Source organism: Hyla sarda, chromosome 2 (genome assembly GCF_029499605.1).
Source record: "Hyla sarda isolate aHylSar1 chromosome 2, aHylSar1.hap1, whole genome shotgun sequence".
NCBI classification, from domain to species: domain Eukaryota; kingdom Metazoa; phylum Chordata; class Amphibia; order Anura; family Hylidae; genus Hyla; species Hyla sarda.
This window is the reverse complement of record NC_079190.1, coordinates 49,530,462-49,550,264: the sequence shown is the minus strand read 5'-3', so window position 1 is coordinate 49,550,264 and position 19,803 is coordinate 49,530,462. Positions and strand designations below refer to the sequence as shown.

Genomic DNA, 19,803 nt, shown 5'->3' with positions numbered 1-19,803 from the left:
TGGCTGAGAAGGACTTGTGGTATTCGTAGAACGAATACCCACCGAATTTGTGGCTTAACTCAGTGATCTTGTAGAGGTACTGATCTAGTTCTTCCCTCCTATCTGGTTTGGCCGAACAAATGACGTCCCGAAAGATGCTAAACGCCATAACAAATTCGGACAAGGTGAGCTTCTTATTCAATCTGGCATCTTTGGATTTAAGGACTACAGAGACATCTCCGCAGGCTATGGTCTTATTTTCGTTTAGATCATGAGTCGCTATAAGCAAAGATGCCAGATTAACATCCCTGCCTTCCAAGATCTCCTTCCTAATATGGGCAGGAATAAAATGGGCTGGCGAAATGTTGGGGATGGCAGATGGCGTACCTGAAATACTGGCCTGTGAAGGTGGCACCGTAGGAGGCGGAACCGGGGTAGAAGTGCCGGCAGTATTTCTGGACTCCATGGCATTCATCCTGTTTCGCATGTCGCTCATGTCCGAGGTTAGGTTATTGATCGCGGCATGTAACTGAGTAAGAGAAGTTTGAATGGTGGACATGGAAACTTCTTCACTGCCGTGCCCGGCGGACTCTGCAGTGAGGATTCTGTATAATTCCGCTTTACGGGCAGAAGCTGGGAAGGGGACGCCCCTTCTGACTAGCTCTGCCGTCAACTTGGGAATAGTCCATGTTCTCAGGGAAGGGACACTAGCTTGATTGGAACCTCTGGCTGCGCTCTCCAGTACCGAAGCAGAATCCTCAATGTCAGATGCGTGCGACATCCTGGAAAATAACCCAAACCGATACTAAGTAATCTGTATGCAACAAGCTATGACTAAGGAGTTGACTACCAAGACACCACACTTTATCTATAACATAGCTGACCGTCTAAACCAGGACAGAGAGAGAGTAAGCGAAGACGTGTCGGATGAGAATGTATGCGTGACTGGGTCTAGACAAGTATGTGCCCGGTGACAAGTGCGAAACGTTATACGAGTACCATAACAACCTAGAACACCATGAAGCACATTTTTAGGAACGTGACTAGACAAAGAAAGGGGTGCACCGACAACGCAAGCAATTACAACCTGAAAACGTGTCAGGTTCATGAGGTGATTACTTGGACAACAACGTACGACTCTTTAAACCAGGACAGAGGGAAAGTATCCGAATACGTGTCGGACTAGAATTGTATGCGTAACTGAGCCTAGACATGTGTGCCCAGTGGTAAGTGCGAAACGTTATGCGAGTACCATAACAACCCAGAACATCGTGAATTCCATTTTTGAGAACGTGACTATATCGTAAAAGAGGTGCACCGACAACACAAGTAAACACAACCCGAAGACGTGTCAGGTTCATGAGGTGATTACTTGGATAATAAAGAACAACTCTTACCCGAAGAAGTGACTTTTAACTGAACCTAAAGGAAAAATTACACACCTTAAAATCTGAGATAACCAACACTGTTCTGTATAACTCTAACCCAAAAATATACACACCTTATGTCCCTGTGAACTAAGTTTCGGAGTCTAAGAAAGGATACAGGCAACGTGTAGGCCAGGGACTTATGAACCGGGTAGCTGCAGAATTTAAGTGGGATCCGATTACTGTGAAGAAACTTAGTTATAGCATATCACATAAATCACCATCGAAACCTCTTAGTACCAGGCTGACTACGTACCTTCAGCAGATATCACGGACTGCCTGATGAAATAAACAGAAATGCGTGCCCGGCCGGAGAAGAATACCAACTAAGAATATATCCGGGACCTACCAAAAGAACCGCGGCACCACCTAAACAGCAGATAAGCTCAAAAGACAGGGACAGAGAACCCCAAGGTCCGAAAAACTGGCAACAACTTGAATCTACAAACACATGGCCAACCAATGAACTCTAGTCAAGTGACATCTGGACGTACATGAATCTAACCTACCGAATTAATTGGTTTGGTTCGCTGCGTAGAGACATAGTCGATGAACCTATCAAAACAGAGACTCATGAATATCAGTTTAAACTAACACAAGCATCGAAAGGCATAATACTAATCATGTGGAACCTGTTTCCTTAATATCTATGAATGGTAAGTATGACAATGCGCGTGAGATTGAATGCGTGAACGTACGATATGCGGATGGAATACTGCGTTGTAGATTAGACAGCTAACCGTATGACCGTGGAGGTAATAAACTGACCGTGGAGGTAATAAATAGACTAAAATTGCGTGGAGGGCTGAGTTAAGTGAAATATGGTAGCAAGTGCTGATAACCTGCGGCTTGAACATAGTCGAGGAGGGTGCGGTGGACGTTCAGTGTACTAGGATTTACGGAGAAGGTGTTGCTATGCCGGGAAGGGAACTAAGAAGTTGACTACCCCGCCACCTTAAGGTGTCCACAGCAGTTTTGGGGGACTTGTTGTGTTGCGCCTGTAACGTAACTGCCATGAACACCCCGGGCCGCCCTGGAGCCTAACCCCCTGCCTTGCTGCGGAGATCGCATAACGTTTATAACATTAACATTTATTAATTATATATAACCCCTTTTTAAAATTTTATTTATATATATATATTTTTTTTTTGGGTGCGTGACAGTGTGGGAGGTAGAAAAAAGGGGGGGTGAGTGGTGGAGCGCGGCGTAAGTAAGTAGGGCGGCCGACAGGAGCAGGGAGAATGCGGATTGACAATCAGGCATGTGGGCAGACAGATGAGGCCTGGCACCAGTACACCGGGACCGCATCCCGAACGATAAGATACTTAATGAAATGAGCCGAGGATAGCTGGGGGAAAGCCGGGCCGACCATCGGTCGCCTGCGCGACCAGGTAGCCTAACGGCACAACCCCCGGCGTCCCAGCTACTCACCGGCAAGGACTCGAGTGTGGAGGAAGACGTCTGACCACTTCCGGTCAGCTGATGCGAATCAGCTGACGTAGCGAAGAACCCACGGCGTCATTGAAGGGGGGAGAGCCGTGGGTTCTTATGGTCATCCCGCTCCTCCCACAATTACAGGCCAGCTGCGTAGGCCTTACCATTTAAGAGCAAAATCCTCATTAGCCATAATAGTTCTCAATGTGCTGCAATTTTTCACCTGGTCACCCATAACGTGCCTATCCAGTCTCCCCCATCCTTTCTTGCAGCCCTTCATATACAAACAACCCCTGCAATAACTCTACAGAATGTTTGATTGAATCTATGCCTGTGGAGTGTGAAACATGGTGTGTATCTCTGACAAATGGTTATTTCCCACCAGGAATATGTCAGAGCCATCATGCATGTCATGAATATAGCTGGCAGCCTGGAACATGACTGAATTAAAAGAAAACTACAACATCAGATTGTTTAACAACCCAACGCCGGATATACCTTAAGCAGTTTAAGATCCAACATTAAATGCTGGTTAATTTTATAATATATTTTACAGGGGATAAGGCTCAGTTATTCTGATATAGTGCACATTGTTCCTTGTACAGATATAGGTAAATGATAAAATTCTAGCTGGGGTGGGGGGATAAGGGTGTTTGGGTTGGAGAGATTAGGAGCTAACTATACTCTACTTTATGCCTTTTAAATGGGTACTCTGTTCCTAGACATGTTGTAGGGGATAACATCTTTGATCGCGGAGGGGGGGGGGGGGGGGGGTCCTGCTGCTGGGACCTCCTGCAATATCCAGGCCGACACTGTGGTGTTATGATCGAGATGTCACACCACACCCCCTCCATTCATGTCTAAGGGAGAGGGCATGGCAGCTAGTACACAGCTGTCACACCTCCTCCCATAGACATGAATAGAGGGGTTGTGGTGGCTGTGATCGCCAGTCATCCAGCATGGAGCGGAGTACCCCTTTAATGCCTAGATTGTATGCAGTCAGCTCCTTAACACCATCTGGTGGTTACTATCAGCATCTAGAATTATTTACCTACAAGACTACATTGTTCAATGGATGTGGAACCCTGTACTAGCCATACTAATTTCTTATCCCTATAGAGAGATACTGTACATTTTTGGACACAAGTGGTGTTGAAGACTGGAAATTCAATTTAAATGTTAACTCTGCCTTTGCATAAATAGTACAAGTAAACAATTGAAACTTTGTAATATTTCTTATTAGAGATAAGGCCTCTTTCTTCTTTTATCAGAACCCTTTCTTTTTCCTCCTAATCTTAAACCTATCATTCACTTTGAAAAACTGAGTCCACCTCAAAACAGACTAGCTTAATATCAGGTTACAGCTACCCATACAGGTCTATGGAGAAAGAAAGGAGAAGGGGGGGTTGCTGTAAGTATAGGTGTTATATGCAATCACTCCAGTGCACAACTTACACTGCTTTATAATGTCCTCCATGCTATTGCTACTTCTAAGGGGGTGCCATAAAGATAAAAGGAAGCAGGATAACCTTTTCTGTGTGTGCAGTACATGGAAGACATAGCAGCTAGCCTCCCTCTAATAGCTCAGGGACAACACAAAGATGAAGTCTGTAAAGGGGAACACTAGTGGAAAAATGTAATTTACGGGTTATGTAAGGTCCATAAATAGTTAAAACATGTATACTCATTAGCTGCTAATACAAGTCTATACAGATGGAAGGGGGAAAGAAGAGTGTTGGCTTCACAGCTTAAATTGCTTAGTACAGCTCAATAAAGTACTCCAAGCTTGTTCTCCTTTTGAGGGTGTGCTCTGGAAATACTTCTGTGTATGGGAGACATTATAGCAGCTAGCAATTACCCAATATCTCAAGATTATAGATAGGGCAGACAGAGGAAAACTATGGAAAATTCCATTATGGCCAGAAAGAGCTCTGCTTCTCTTGTACACACTCCCATATAGTTAAAGCCAACTCAGTGGAGAAAAATAGATGTGGTATGGCGGCATGTGAGGTGCAGGGCAGATGTTGTTACCCTAGGGGAAGATGGCATTAAAAAAAAAACTTGTATTTGTGATGCCAGGGCGTGGATTAGCCTATAACCACCCAAAGGTATACCGCTGGATCCTGGGCTTAGGCACAGGGGCAATGAAGACTCCGACACCAAGTTACGGACAACGGTAGCTCTACTGAGGGTAGACAGTTGGTACAGTTTATGCAGTACAGCCAGGGCCCAGGGAGGTGACCAGTGACACAGAGACCTTGCAGGCTTGCTGGGACTTGTAGTTGGTTGGGAGAATTTAGTGCGTAGACAGATGACTTGACTTGACTGACTTGTGACTGACCGGACGGTGACTTCAGCTTAAAGAGCCCAAAGAGCTCTAAGCATCAAGAGAGAATCTAGCTCCACCCAGGGCTTGTATGGCGGAGACTAGCAGGGAGCCCATAGGTCACTCTTGAGGTCAGCTGGTCATTTGTACCTCCCTGGGTAAAAATCATATGGTATAACTTGGTAAAGGTACAATACACAGCATAATGCATAACATATTTACAATGGGGGAAACACTAAGGGACACTGCCTGACAGGGCAGGGAAGGTATGGGGTAACATAATCACATACTGGGCCACCACATAGAGCTTTTCCCGATGCTGGTCCAACTTGGTTAGGAACTCAGACACAAGCTAATGTCCTAAAATATATTTTATTAGCACTTAAAACAACGTTTCTGGTCCGAAAAGGACCCTTCCTCAGGTAAGGTGCTTACAGGTAACAAAGCTATCAATGAAATACCCTTGGAGTGTTTGGATAAAAAAAGATGGAGGTCGTTTCCTTATAGCAGAGCCCTTATACAGGCAAAGCGAGGCCCGTTCTTCACTTTTCTGAAGCAATCAAGGCAGCGAACGTTGGCTGTAAAATTTCGCTGCAGCTAGCTCTGCCCCTTCTCAACTACGCTCCTCTTGCATATGGCTCCCTCCATTGAAACAATACGTTAGGGAGGATACGCCTAAGTAAGCTAGCCCCGCCCCTTCAGCAGCCATATTGCAGCCAGTCACTTCGGCCTTTCACTACAGAGAGATAGATAGGGACAGATAGCGCTGTGTGTTCCACAGAAAAGCTTTTTTCCAACAGCGATTCACCTCCTAGTCAAGTCAGCGTTCTGTTGCACAAAGGACAGAGCAGTGTGTGTTTCAAAGAAAAGCATTCTTACTGCAGCGATTCACCTCCCAGTCACTTTCTACAGCGTTCTATTACAGAGAGGGACAGAGCAGTGTGTTGCACAGAACAGTAGCGATTCACCTCAAGTACAAATCCTGCCTAGAAGCACTGATAAGAAAGGGAGTGAGATTGAGAGAGTGCAATTTTGGGTGTAGTACACAGCGACTGTGTGCTGTAGCACTGGTGTGTACTGCTGGTGTTGTGCACAAAAACTTTTTTAAGCATACTGTAGCGCATTTTTCTCCCCTCATAAGTGCATACCGCATAAGTACATCTAAGTGGTGTACTATTTTGTACCTGTTAAAGTCTCAAGGACCTAGATACTGTGAAAGGCCAGGCAAAAGTACTCACTGGCTGGTGTTGTACACAAATACTTTTTTTTAAGCGTACTATAGCGTATTGAACTCCTCTCATATATGCACTAAGTATGAGTGCCAGGACTTGCACAGAGGAGTGGCAGAGGCCTAAATTCATCAGGCAGAGGTCACAGCAGACTAGGGGCGACTAGGGGCAGCAGGAGTCGCAGCGAGAGGTCTGAGCTCCCAGTATCAGCTAGTGTTCGTGTCTCGACCAGCAACCCATCTGCTGTCATGGATTGGTTAACACTGTCATCCACTTCATCACAAATGACATCTGATACCCCCAGTCGGTGGGTTCCTCAGGCACAACTCTCAGTTGGCATGGCCTGGGAGCAGTCCCTTTCCTCCTATTGCCTCTGTCCTATGCTGTTCCCTTCCCCACAGAAGTATCTTATGCTGTGGGTTCAGCTTCACTATTTAGTGAGGACAATCTAGAGGACATTCAGCAGCTACTGCCCAGCCAAGAAGTGGAGGAGAAATATGCCGCTTTCTAAGCTAGGCAGGCAAGTAGTGACGAGGAGAGTGGCATGGGAGGTGGTTTTGCGAGCATTCAAGCTCCTGAAGCAGACACTGTTGAGGAACCTGAGGAGGACATCAGTGATGTGCAGACACAACTCAATGATGATGATGATGATGATGATGAAGCAAATCGAACTTGGGAGCCGGATGTGGAAGGGGCTTCATCCTCAGGAGAAGAGGGTTGCAGGTTGCCCGTGAGGTAGCAGCTGAGCCAGCAAGGTGGTAGCATGATTGGCAGTCAGCATGAGGGCAGAAGTGGAAAGTCTGGAGCCAAACGTGCCCGACGTAGACCACCTGCTTCACGGCAGCCTACCTTCCTGGGAGGTAGTGGAACAGGGGTTCCTGGAGTCGGCGGCAGTAGCAGTCAATCGGTGCGGACTGTTAGTGGAAAAATCCGCTACTCGGCGGTGTGGCAGTTTTTGATCAAGCATCCGGAGGAGGTTAACCTGGCCATATGCAAGATGTGTCGGCAGAAGTTGAAGTGTGACCAAGATCAATATTGATCTTTGTACTGCACGTCACTGCACGCTTATATTATTGTCTTGCTGTGGCTGCAGTCCACAAAGAATGTTCTGGAGTGTCCACTATTGATTAAAACCTAACACACATCCCCCCCCCGACGTTTAACCACAAGCTGTGGCTTTATCAAGGACTACAGGGTCAATGGCGTGTGAGATGCGAGGCACAGAAGGGATAAGGCAGCTCGTAGTCTGGATAGCAGAAGGTCAGGGCAGGCGGCACCGCTGCGTAGTCAGGACGTAGCAGGAGGTCAATAGGCAGGCAGCAGAGAAGCAAGGTCGGGTCACAAAGCGAATGATCAGATACACGGCAAGGTAGAAACAAGAATGCTTTCTTTCAGGCTCAAGGCAACAAAGATCCTGCAGGGGAGTGAGGAGGGTGGAGGAATATATAAATGAGCCACAGGTGAATCAAACTAATGAGCGCACTGGCCCTTTAAATCTTAAAGCTCCGGCACGCTCATGCCCTAGGGGACGGGGACACACGCACCAAAGCAGTGAGGCAGAGGCTGGAGCAGGAGAAGCACGAGGTGAGTGACGGACTGGGGCTCGCATGCGGGTGCGTCCCGCGATGCGAGTCCCAGCCCCGCCGGCAGCAGCAGGTAACGGGACCATGCGCTCACGGCCAGCGTGTCCAAGTTGCTGGTGCTGCGGTGCCTCCCTTTTCAAGTGGTGGACTCTGCACATTTCAAAGAACTGAGGGCTTGTGCCAAGCCGAGGTGGAGAAAGCCAAGCCGTCATTTCTTTGCAAAAAAAACAAACAAACAGTACCATCCCTGCACAATTTTGTGGAACAGAAGGTGGGCCAGTCCTTGAGCCTGTCGGATTGTACCAAAGTGCACTTTAGCGCCAACATGTGCAGCTGTAACTGCGGTCAGGGACAATACATGTCCTTTACAGCCCACTGGGTGAATGTGGTTTCTGCACAGCCACAAGAGCAACTTGGACAGGTCACGCTGCTTCTGCCTCCATGCTCTCAGGCCGTTGGTCTTGTGACAGTGTGCGACACGGCCTCCTCATCCCCCACTGTGTCCTCAGCCTCCACTGCACAGACAAGTCTCAGTGCCCCTCCAGCATACCATGTGTGCAGGGCACAGTGGTGTCACACTGCACTGTTCTGTGAATGGAGTCACACAGGGGAGGAACTGCTAAGTCATTCATCAAAATAATGAAATCATGGCTTACATGGGAACCATGGTGACCGACAACAGGAAGAACATCTTGTCTGTGCTGCGACAAGGAAGCCTGAGACGTGCGCACTGCATGGCACACATGTTCAATCTGTTTGTCAAGCGGTTCCTGAAGTGTCCCCCCCCCATCTGCAAAACAGCCTAACAATGGGAAGGAAACTCTGAATGCACTTCAGCCACTCGTACACCGCAAAGCACACCCTCCTTGAGCTGCAGCGTCAGAACGGCATCCCCCAACATAGTCTGATTTGCGATGTTTCCACACATTGGAATTCCACCCTCCATATGTTGGACAAACTATAAGAACAGAGAAAAGCCATCATCGATTTCTTGATGATCCAAGCGCATAGGGGGACTCCCCTGTGTAACTTCAATGTCAACCAGTGGCAGCTCATACGTGACACCTGCCGTTTGCTCAGGCCCTTTGAGGAAGCCACATTAGTAGTCAATCGCCAGGCTTACGGGATGAACGACATCAATCCACTGCTTCATTTCCTACAACATGTGTTGGAAGCGATGGCTGGTCAGGGCACTGGAGACGTGGTGCCTCTATCTCACGGCCACCTGTGGGGGCTGAACTGGAGGAGGAGGGAGAGGGTCACAGTTTAGGTTTCTAGATGGGCAGTTTTTCTAGTTATCTGAGAGGCGAGGAGGAGCAGGAGCAGCTAGAGGAGCTAGAGGGTTACGAGGAAGGCGAGGCACAGGACCCAGACACACCGTAGCAGTATGCAGTGGAGATGGAGGAAGGGAGTCCCTCCGAGTCATTAGCACAAACGGCATGATGCATGCTCACTTGCTTGCGTAGTGACCACAGAATTGTCACCATTTGGCAGCGGGATGACTTCTGGCTCACTACCTTATTTGATCCTTGCTATCGGCACAAAATGGGTAACTCTTCCACACCCACTGAGAGGGAGAACAAACTGACCTACTACAGAGACATCCTACACAGTCAGTTGGCCGATGCCTATCTGCGCCATCGTCCATCCTCTCGCAGGTCTGACTGGGGTGGGCCCTCTGGCTTACCTTCCACTGCCATGGCTGCTGGGGTGGAGTGGCAGGAGCAGTACCAGCTCTATCAGCAGCAGCCTGAGTCTACAGTCGCTGATGAGTAGATTTCTTCACCCGCATAGTGAAGCAACTCATCAGCAGCAGGTACACCTGGAGCAGGACCTGAACCAGCAGGTGATGGCATACCTTGACATGATCCTGCCAACACACCTTGAAGATCCGCTGGACGTCTGGGCAGCCAAACTTGATTTGTGGCCGCAACTAGCAGAGTTTACCCTGGAAAAGCTGTCGAGCCCGGACAGTAGTGTGCCATCAGAGCATGTGTTTAGTGCAGTGGGGGCCATAGTAACCCCAAGGAGAACTCGTCTGTCCGAGAAAAATGTGGAGAGACTGACCTTTGTGAAGATGAATCAGGCATGGATCAGCCAGGATTTCCACCCACCAATGCCTGATGCATCAGAGTAGATTGACCATGGTGCCACACCAACACTTCACAAATATGGATAGTGCCAAACAGATTTAAGGCATTGCTCCCCAGTTACAGACATTCCTCACCATCAGACCACAAGTAAGTATTGAGGATATGCATTAGCTAAAACTCAACTTTTCTTAGGATGAAATATATGTATTCAAAGGGGGCGATTTATCAAAACCTGTGCAGAGACAAAGTTGCCCAGTTTCCGATAGCAACCAATCAGATCACTTCTTTCCTTTTTCAGAGGCCTGGGTAAGAATGTAACAAGTAAGCTGATGCCTCTGCGCAGCTTTGCCTCTGCACAGGTTTGATAAATCTCCCCCAAAATGTTTTTGAAATTAAACCAAAGGGAAGGAGTGCAAAAAAAAACCACGTGCCACCTACACCACCAAGTATTGATGTGATGTAACCAGTGGGGGTAATAACTTCCCCTGTAAGGCCCTATTCTCACACTATTAATTCCCTTCTTTGCAAGTGTTAGGCTGGGTCCACACTACGTTTTCTCCCATACGGGAGCGCATACGGCAGGGGGGAGCTAAAAGCTTGCGCTCCCGTATGTGACCGTATGCGCTCCCGTATGTCATTCATTTCAATGAGCCGACCGGAGTGAAACGTTCGGTCCGGTCTGCTCATTTTTGCGCCGTATGCGCTTTTACAACCGGACCTAAAACCGTGGTTGACCACAGTTTTAGGTCCGGTTGTAAAAGCGCATACGGCGCAAAAATGAGCCGACCGGACCGAACGTTTCACTCCGGTCGGCTCATTGAAATGAATGACATACGGGAGCGCATACGGTCACATACGGGAGCGCGAGCTTTTAGCTCCCCCCTGCCGTATGCGCTCCCGTATGGGAGAAAACGTAGTGTGGACCCAGCCTTACTCGCCCTAAAAAGGCAGCCCCACACAGGAACCTCTCCCTATTTCCACCTAAAAACCCTATGAAATGGTAATGTTTGTAGGTGGAAATAAGGAGAGGTTCCTGTGTGTGGCTGCCCTTTTTAGAGCAAGTAACACTTGCCAAGAAGGGAATTAATAATGTGAGAGTAGGAAATTAATAATGTGAGAGTAGGCCATTACAGGGGAAGTGTTTACCCCCCACAATCATATAACTAACCCAGGAAACACCCTATGTGTGTTACAGCAAGGCAAAGTGTTCTACACCCCTATTGAGGCTCTCTCTAGGCCCGAAATATCTGTTTTTAATAGCAATTCGGACCGGACCAAATTTTTTCGGAAAATTCGTTGAATTGGCCAGATCAAATTTTTCAAAAATTCCCTCATCTCTAGTAATGATTTTAGGAAATCTTATGTTTTTACTGAATATATTGAAACGACCTCCATCTTCGTGAATTCCCTAATTGACGTGACCTTTACCCAGACCAATCCAAGGGTATTTCATTGTCAGCTTTGTTTGTTACCTGTAAGCACCTTTCCTGAGGAAGGGTTCTTTTTCAGACCAGAAACACGTTGTTTTAAGTGCTAATAAAATATATTTTAGGACATTAGCTTGTGTCAGGAAAAGCTCCTATTTTTTTTTTTTTCTCCACTGCAACTGTTTATCCACTGGACTAGCGAAGCTATCACCAGACGAGCCATGGCTGCAGGTCCCAGACTATATCTAGATGCCTTCTTAGGTGTTGTGCTCTGAGCGCACCCCTACTCAGTAAGTGTATCTCCATTTACCACATAACTGTGAGCAAATGTACTTCTAAAGATCCATTATTAAAAGTTTAGGTGATTATTAAAGTTACACATGGAATAACTATGACAGAACATGGAAATTAATATTCATTTTACTTGGTATTGACACTTAATATACACTCGGGTCTCATTGACAACTAATGGTTTCTATTAATGCAATAACATCTGCTTTGGGCAGAAACATGATCCTTCTTTGAAATCTTCTTGATAGCACACAAGCTCTTAGGAGCCCTCATTGAGACAATAATAAAGTCATGGAAATAAAACTTAAAGGGGTACTCCCGTGGAAAACTTTTTTTTTTTTTTATCAACTGGTGCCAGAAAGTTAAACAGATTTGTAAATTACTTCTATTAAAAAATCTTAATCTTTCCAGTACTTTTTAGGGTCTGTATACTACAGAGGAAATGGTTTTCTTTTTGGAACACAGAGCTCTCTGCTGACATCATGACCACAGTGCTCTCTGCTGACATCTCTGTCCATTTTAGGAACTGTCCAGAGCAGCATATGTTTGCTATGGGGATTTTCTCCTACTCTGGACAATTCTTAAAATGGCAGAGATGTCAGCAGAGAGCACTGTGGTCATGATGTCAGCAGAGAGCACTGTGTTCCAAAAAGAAAACTATTTCCTTTGTAGTATTCAACAGCTAATAAGTACTGGAAGGATTAAGATTTTTTAATAGAAGTAATTTACAAATCTGTTGAACTTTCTGGCACCAGTTGATTAAAAAAAAAAGTTTTCCACGGGAGTACCCCTTTAATGGATGTAGATGTGAAAGGTCTAGTGGAAGCAAAGTTTGGAACGGTCATGTAATTTGGTACAGAATCCTTACAAAAATGTGTAGGATAAAATTATAAAACAAATCATGTAAAAGGTATTACTTGTTACTTCTATTTAACATATATATATATATATATATATTTAGTTCTTTAAATTATGGTCAAACAGGTGTCCAAGGTAGGAGAATCTGTATATTCCCAACATGTTGATGGAAATTGGGCAATATTTGTAGTAATAAATAAAGAGTCCTGCAGCCCCTGCAGTTTGTGTGCACCAAATCACATATATGCATCCATCAGGGGCGTAGCTAGAAACCCGGGTACATCGTCACCTATCATCACTGCAGAACTAACAAGTGACTCCAGCTGATGGGACAGTCAGGAGAATACACAGTGATATCAGTGACCTGAGTGATGTCTTCTCTGTTGTCTTTTCTTTTCTTCTTCATCTGGTCCAGACGTCAGGAATTCTTCCAGCTCCATTTTCTCTGCAGAGTCCGGACATCATTAACTCCTCATCCTCTGTATGAATATAATAATCATTATTATTCTGCTAAATACTGTACCCCCTGAATATAATACTGCCACCCACTGAACCCCCTGAATATAATACTGCCTCCTACTGCACCCCCTGAATATAATACTGTCACACACTGTATCCCCTGAATATAATACTGCCACACACTGTATCCCCTGAATATAAAACTACCTTCCACTGTACCTCCTGCATATAATACTGCCACCCACTGTATCCCCTGAATATAATACTGCCACCCACTGTACCCCCTGAATATAATACTGCCACCCATTGTACCCCCTGAATATAATACTGCCACCCACTGTACTCCCTGAATATAATACTGCCACCTACTGTAACCCCCAAATATAATACTGCCACATACAGTACATACACAAACATTCATAAATACACACAACATACATACACACCCCGCCTCCGCCCCCCCACACATGCATAATACATACATACACATCATAAACACACATCATGCATACACATATCATACATACACCTCATTCATACATCGTACATACACAGACATCATTCATGCATCATACATATAGTACATACACACACACAATCATTCATACATCATATATGGAGCTAATGTTGGGCTATACTGCACCTAATGTGGGGAGCTATACTGCACCTAATGTGGGGCTATACTGCACCTAATGTGGGGCTATACTGCATCTAATGTGGGGAGCTATACTGCACCTAATGTGGGGCTATACTGCACCTAATGTGGGGGAACTATACTGCACCTAATGTGGGGAACTATACTGCACCTAATATGGGGAGCTATACTGCACCTAATGTGGGGAACTATACTGCACCTAATGTGGGGGAGCTACACTGCACCTAATGTGGGGAACTATACTGCACCTAAAGTGGGGAGCTATACTGCACCTAATGTGGGGAACTATACTGCACCTAATGTGGGGAACTATACTGCACCTAATGTGGGGAACTATACTGCACCTAATGTGGGGAGAACTATACTGCACCTAATGTGGGGCGCTATACTGCACCTAATGTGGGGGAACTATACTGCACCTAATGTGGGGGAACTATACTGCCAACCTAATGTGGGGGAACTATACTGCACCTAATGTGGGGGACTATACTGCACCTAATGTGGGGAGCTATACTGCGCCTAATGTGGGGGAACTATACTGCACCAAATGTGGGGAGCTATACTGCACCTAATGTGGGGAACTATACTGCACCTAATGTGGGGAGCTATACTGCACCTAATGTGGGGGAACTATACTGCATCTGATTAAGGGGGGCAGGGGACTGGTGACTAAGGGGGTAGGGGAATGATTAAATACATAAAAAATATTTGTTACAAAGGGCATGGCACCTGAACACCTAAGGCCGGCCCTGCACAGATCATTCATACATCGTATATACACACATCGTTAATACATACACATGCTGCCTTCGGATCCCAAATTCTATGATTACCTCATGAACAAGCACTATACTATTATTTCAGATGGCTGAATGTGTGCAGCCCGCAAATCCTTCACCACCGCCTCCTCACCTGTGGCCGCCATGAAGATCAGCACTGAGGCCTGCTGTTGATCGGGTCCCGGCGGAGGTAGCGCTGTGCTGCCGGCGAGGGAGCCCACGGTGCTTGCCTGCCTGCGGGGGGGGGGGGGTTTGCGGGGGGGAGGGGGGTTTGCGGGGGGGGTTTCAGGCTAGCACTGGGGGTTGTGCTGGCAGCAACAAGCCTCCCCTTCAGGCCCGGGACCTCGGGCTGTGCCTGAGAGCCCGACCTGCAGCAGTAGTATAGTGTAGTGTCACAGGAGCCCTGCAGGCCCCACATGCTATGGCGACCTTTGCGACCTCTATAGCTACGCCACTGGCATCCATGTTAAAAAAAAAAATTTGTTGTGGAATCTTGGGTAGAAGAAAAGCAATCACTATTTAAAATTTTACCAAAAGAAGGCTAGACACCTAAAATAAGATTGGTCAATGCAAGTACCCCTCTTAAAGGGGTATTCCGTGTATTTTTATTTATTTTTGATTGTGCTACAGGGGCTGTAAAGTTAGTGTGTCTCATGGCCGCACAATTCTTCTGTGATTTTTCTTCCACAAGATAGATTTTTAACAGCATACAAAATGAGTGTCCAGGTTGCAGAGAAAAAACATCACTAGTCAGCTGATCAGAGGGAGCCAGTCTTTGCTTCAATGGGTGGAGCAACTGCTGGGTGGGAGAAAGATAATTCTGTTTTTTGCAAAAGTTTAAGGCACTCTGGTCAGAAAACACTGTTCTATTGCATTGAAGGGATCACATGTTTCAATGGGTGGGGTGGCTGATGTGTGGGAGGAAGAAAAGTGACCTCCCACTTAAAACAAGGAATCATGGGATTTGTAGTTTAAGGGAACAAACTCCAACAGGAAATAACCATTTTACAGAAAGCCTGGTGGTTATGTGGTTAAGGGTGAATTACAGTGGTTGTCTTCTAGAGTCATCTCAATAATTTTATCAGCAAGTTCTGCTACAGCAGCCCTTTTGTGAGTTTGGACCAGACAGGCTAGCCTTTTTATCTCCCTCAGTGATTTTTTGATTTTTTAACTTTTTTTGAACCACTTCTGGTCAGTAACATAGTTCATAAGGTTGAAAAAAGACCAGAGTCCATCAAGTTCAACCTATACCCCTAATAAGTCCCTACTGAGTTGAGTTGATCCAGAGGAAGGCAAAAAACCCTCATATTAGAGGTAAAAATTCCTTCCCGACTCCAAATATGGCATCAGAATAAATCCCTGCATCAACGTTCTGTCCCTATAAATCTAGTATACATAACCAGCAATGTTATGGCTCTCCAAAAATGCATCCAGACCCCTTTTTGAACTCTTTTACAGAGTTCACCATGACCACCTCCTCTGGCAGAGAATTCCACAGTCTCACTGCTCTTACAGTTAAGAACCCCCATCTGTGCTGGTGTAGAAACCTTCTTTCCTCAAGATGTAGAGGATGCCCCCTTGTTATAGATACAGTCCTGGGTATAAATAGATCAATGGAGAGATCTCTGTACTGCCCCCTGATATATTTATACATAGTTATTAGGTCGCCCCTAAGCCTTCTTTTTTCTAAACTAAATAACCCTTATTCTGATAATCTTTCTGGGTAGTGTAGTTCTCCCATTCCCCGTATTACTCTGGTTGCCCATCTTTGAACCCTCTCCAGCTCCACTATATCCTTCTTGTAAACTGGTGCCCAGTATTGAACACAGTAGTCTATGTGTGGTCTGACTAGTGATCAGTGTACAGTGGTAGAATTATTTCCTTGTCGTGGGCATCTATGCCCCTATGGATGCACCCCATGATTTTATTTGCCTTGGCAGCAGCTGCCCGACACTGGTCACTACAGCTAAATTTACTATTAACTTAGACTCCCAAGTCCTTTTCCATGTCAGTTGTCCCAAGTGTTCTCCCATTTAATACATAATCCCAGCCCGTATTTTCCTCCCCATGTGCATTACCTTACATTTATCAGTGTTGAACCTCATCTGCCACTTCCCATCCCAAACTTCCAACCTATCCAAATCCATTTGTAACAGTGCACTGTCCTCTATAGTGTTTACTGCTTTACAGAGTTTAGTATCATCTGCAAAGATTGCTACATTACTATTCAACCCCTCTACAAGGTCATTAGTAAATATATTAAATAGAACAGGACCCAAGACTGACCCCTGTGGTACCCCACTAGTAACAGTCACCCAATCAGAATAAGTACCATTAATAACCACCCTCTGCTTCCGATCACTGAGCCAGTTACTTACCCACTTACACACATTTTCCCCCGGCCCAATCCCTCTCATTTTATGCACCAACCTTTTATGTGGAAAAATCCAGATATACGACATCCAGCGATTGCCCCTGGTCCAGTCTGGAGCTCACCTCCTCATAAAAGCTGATCAGGTTAGTTTGACAGGATCGATCCCTCATAAAGCCATGCTGATATGGAGTCATACATTTATTTTTATCAAGATATTCCAAAATAGCATCCCTTAGAAAACCGTCAAACAATTTACATACAACGGAGGTTAAACTAACAGGTAAATATTGGAACCACATTTGCCATGCGCCAGTCCATATACATATGTAGTATAACTACATATCAAATGTCCTGTCCGGGGTAGGGATGCAGACCTGAATCTTGCCCCAACCACTGTCCTTATCTACTTGGACAATCCTCTATAAATGACGACCCCTAACTGGGCAATGGTACCTACACATTAAGTGCACTGGGCGTTAGGAATGTCAGACAGGCCAGGTGAGCAGCATCATTTAAACCTAGCCAAAGAGACAAAATCTAGAGGGAAGCATATTACAAAATCAGAAACCACTGCAGAGTCAGGACAAGCCTAAATAAAACCAGAAGGATAGCACAGTACAAAGTCAGGAGGCAAATGCATGGCAAGGTCACAAGCAGAAATCGATCAGGTATAAAGGGAATACAGGGATACTGGTGACGGGTAAAAACCTCAATCATGGGAAACGGACTGAGACATGGGACAATTTCTATATCCCACGTCTTGGAGATGTGCCAGCACCACAGCTGATTGGCCTGGTGCTCACCCCTCCTTGTTGGGACGGCCATGTCACACAGGTATGAACAGCCTTGTCACATGCAGAACCACAGGAAACACCACCGACCACTGTATAGACAGCCAGAAGTGATGCTGGAGCAGGGCCAGGTAAGTTCCCTGCAAAAACACTCCACAAATCCAGCTGTTCTAAAGATGATCTGATTCAGTCCTCTTGCCATCACACTTTAAAATAAAGAATGTATATGTATATATATATATATATATATATATATATATATATAAAATATAATATCTTTATGGCAGAGCTTTACAGTCCATAACATCAGGGTAAACATATCTTACAGTGAAATGTCCTGAATGTCCACACATTATTCATTCCTGACCCTTTATTCTGAAAGTCTCTTTACTAGAATTAGCCATGATGTCATCAGAAAGGCTGAAGTATCGGATGACCTTATTTGTGCCTTAAACCATTCTTTAACCATTGACAGGTTCTATTGATTTTTTTTTTATGGCACTGAGCACAATAACACAATGCACTTACAGACATTTGCATATAATAGACCAGTTAGCGATGGCAGTGCCAATATATCTGTAGGTTTTCCACAAGAAAGTCAAAGATATCATTGAGAATACTAAGGCAACATGGTTCACAATTATAAACACTTGTTATACAAAAATTAAAGTGGCATGAATGTGATTATTACTATATGGCACTGCTGATGCATTCATTTGTCATGTTTTTATTAGGTCCCTCTTCCTGCTTTGTACCCATTACAAATATAAAAGATCTATGTACACAAGGGGGGAAAAAGTTGAACTGTTGGTGTGATAATGAAACAGAAAAAGACCCCCTGCCCGGGTTAAATTTCCTTTAGCTGTCAGTATATAAGCATATATTAAAGGGGTACTCCACTGGCCAGCATTCAGAACATTTATTTCCGAACGCTGTGTGCATGCTGCGGGGGTTGGTCACTCCCCCTCATCAGATCACGCCCCTCAATGTAAGTTTATGGGAGGGGGCGTGATGGCAGTCATGCCCCCTCTCAGACTTACATTGAGGGGCATGGCCGACCCCCTCAGCACAGCGTTTGGAACTAAATGTTCCAAACACTGGCCTGTGGAGTACCCCTTTAAAGGAGTTTGCATCTACGTCACCTGCAGTAAACACAATATACTGGGTTATAGTGCGGGTAAATAGCTGTAAAAAAGAGAGGTTACTCACATATTTAGGAAAGTGTTTCCTGAGTTAGGCCCATTACTACTTATGTTGCCATTGCGCAGTGCAATGGAGGCGGCGAGTCGGTTCACCCAGCTCCTCTGCATCATCAATATTCACTTCCTGGCCTGCCCTCTTCAGTGACATGAGAGCCTAAGAGCCTGCGGTGGTGGTGGTGGGGGGGTATTCTGCTCAACCCCCTGATTTTACTTCCGCTCAACCCCCAGCAGTCACAAAAGGAGGCAAGAAATGGGAGTGAATATTGTTAGGTATCTAGCTTCTGTATTTGGCACACAAATCCCTCAGTTCTGTTGCTCACTCATTCTGACATCCACTGTTCAGCAAGGGGCATGTCTGAGACAAGTACTTAGCCTGCCACTTTTTTTTTTTTTTTTAAAGCCATGATTTCTATAAAAAGGAGTTTTTTTTTAATTTTGTATTTGTTTTTATAAAGTATATTAGAAAGGTTAATGTTTTGCCAAGATGTACAACATATACAAAGTTTTTGATTCTGACAGTGCCCATAACATTTTTTAGGTGAAACAATGCCTTACATTTAGCATTTAATAATAGGTTTAGTGTAATGGGTTTTCCAAACTGGACGACTCCTTTTATGGCTGGGTTCACACCACGTTTTTCAAATACGGTAACCGTATACGGTTTTCCACAAAAAAACGTATACGACTGTATCCGAAACCGTAGTCATAGAGAATGCATTGTAAACCGTATTCCAAATGTTGTGTACTGTTGCATCCGTTTTGCCTCAGATACGGTTTTGCCGATTTTTCAACCGTAGACAAAAACCCTGTTGGCCACGTTTTTGCCTCCGGTTGGAAAACCGTATGCGAATCGTATGCGGTTCTTTTAACATTGTTGTCTATGAACCGTACACAGA

General features: G+C 45.4%; 1 protein-coding gene across 2 annotated transcripts in view; it reads right to left on the bottom strand.

Annotated features, from left to right (window-relative positions):
* SGCG (sarcoglycan gamma) overlaps window positions 1-19,803 on the bottom strand; it is a 321,504-nt gene that overhangs the window by 282,009 nt on the left and 19,692 nt on the right. The gene's annotated exons all lie outside the window — the stretch shown is intronic.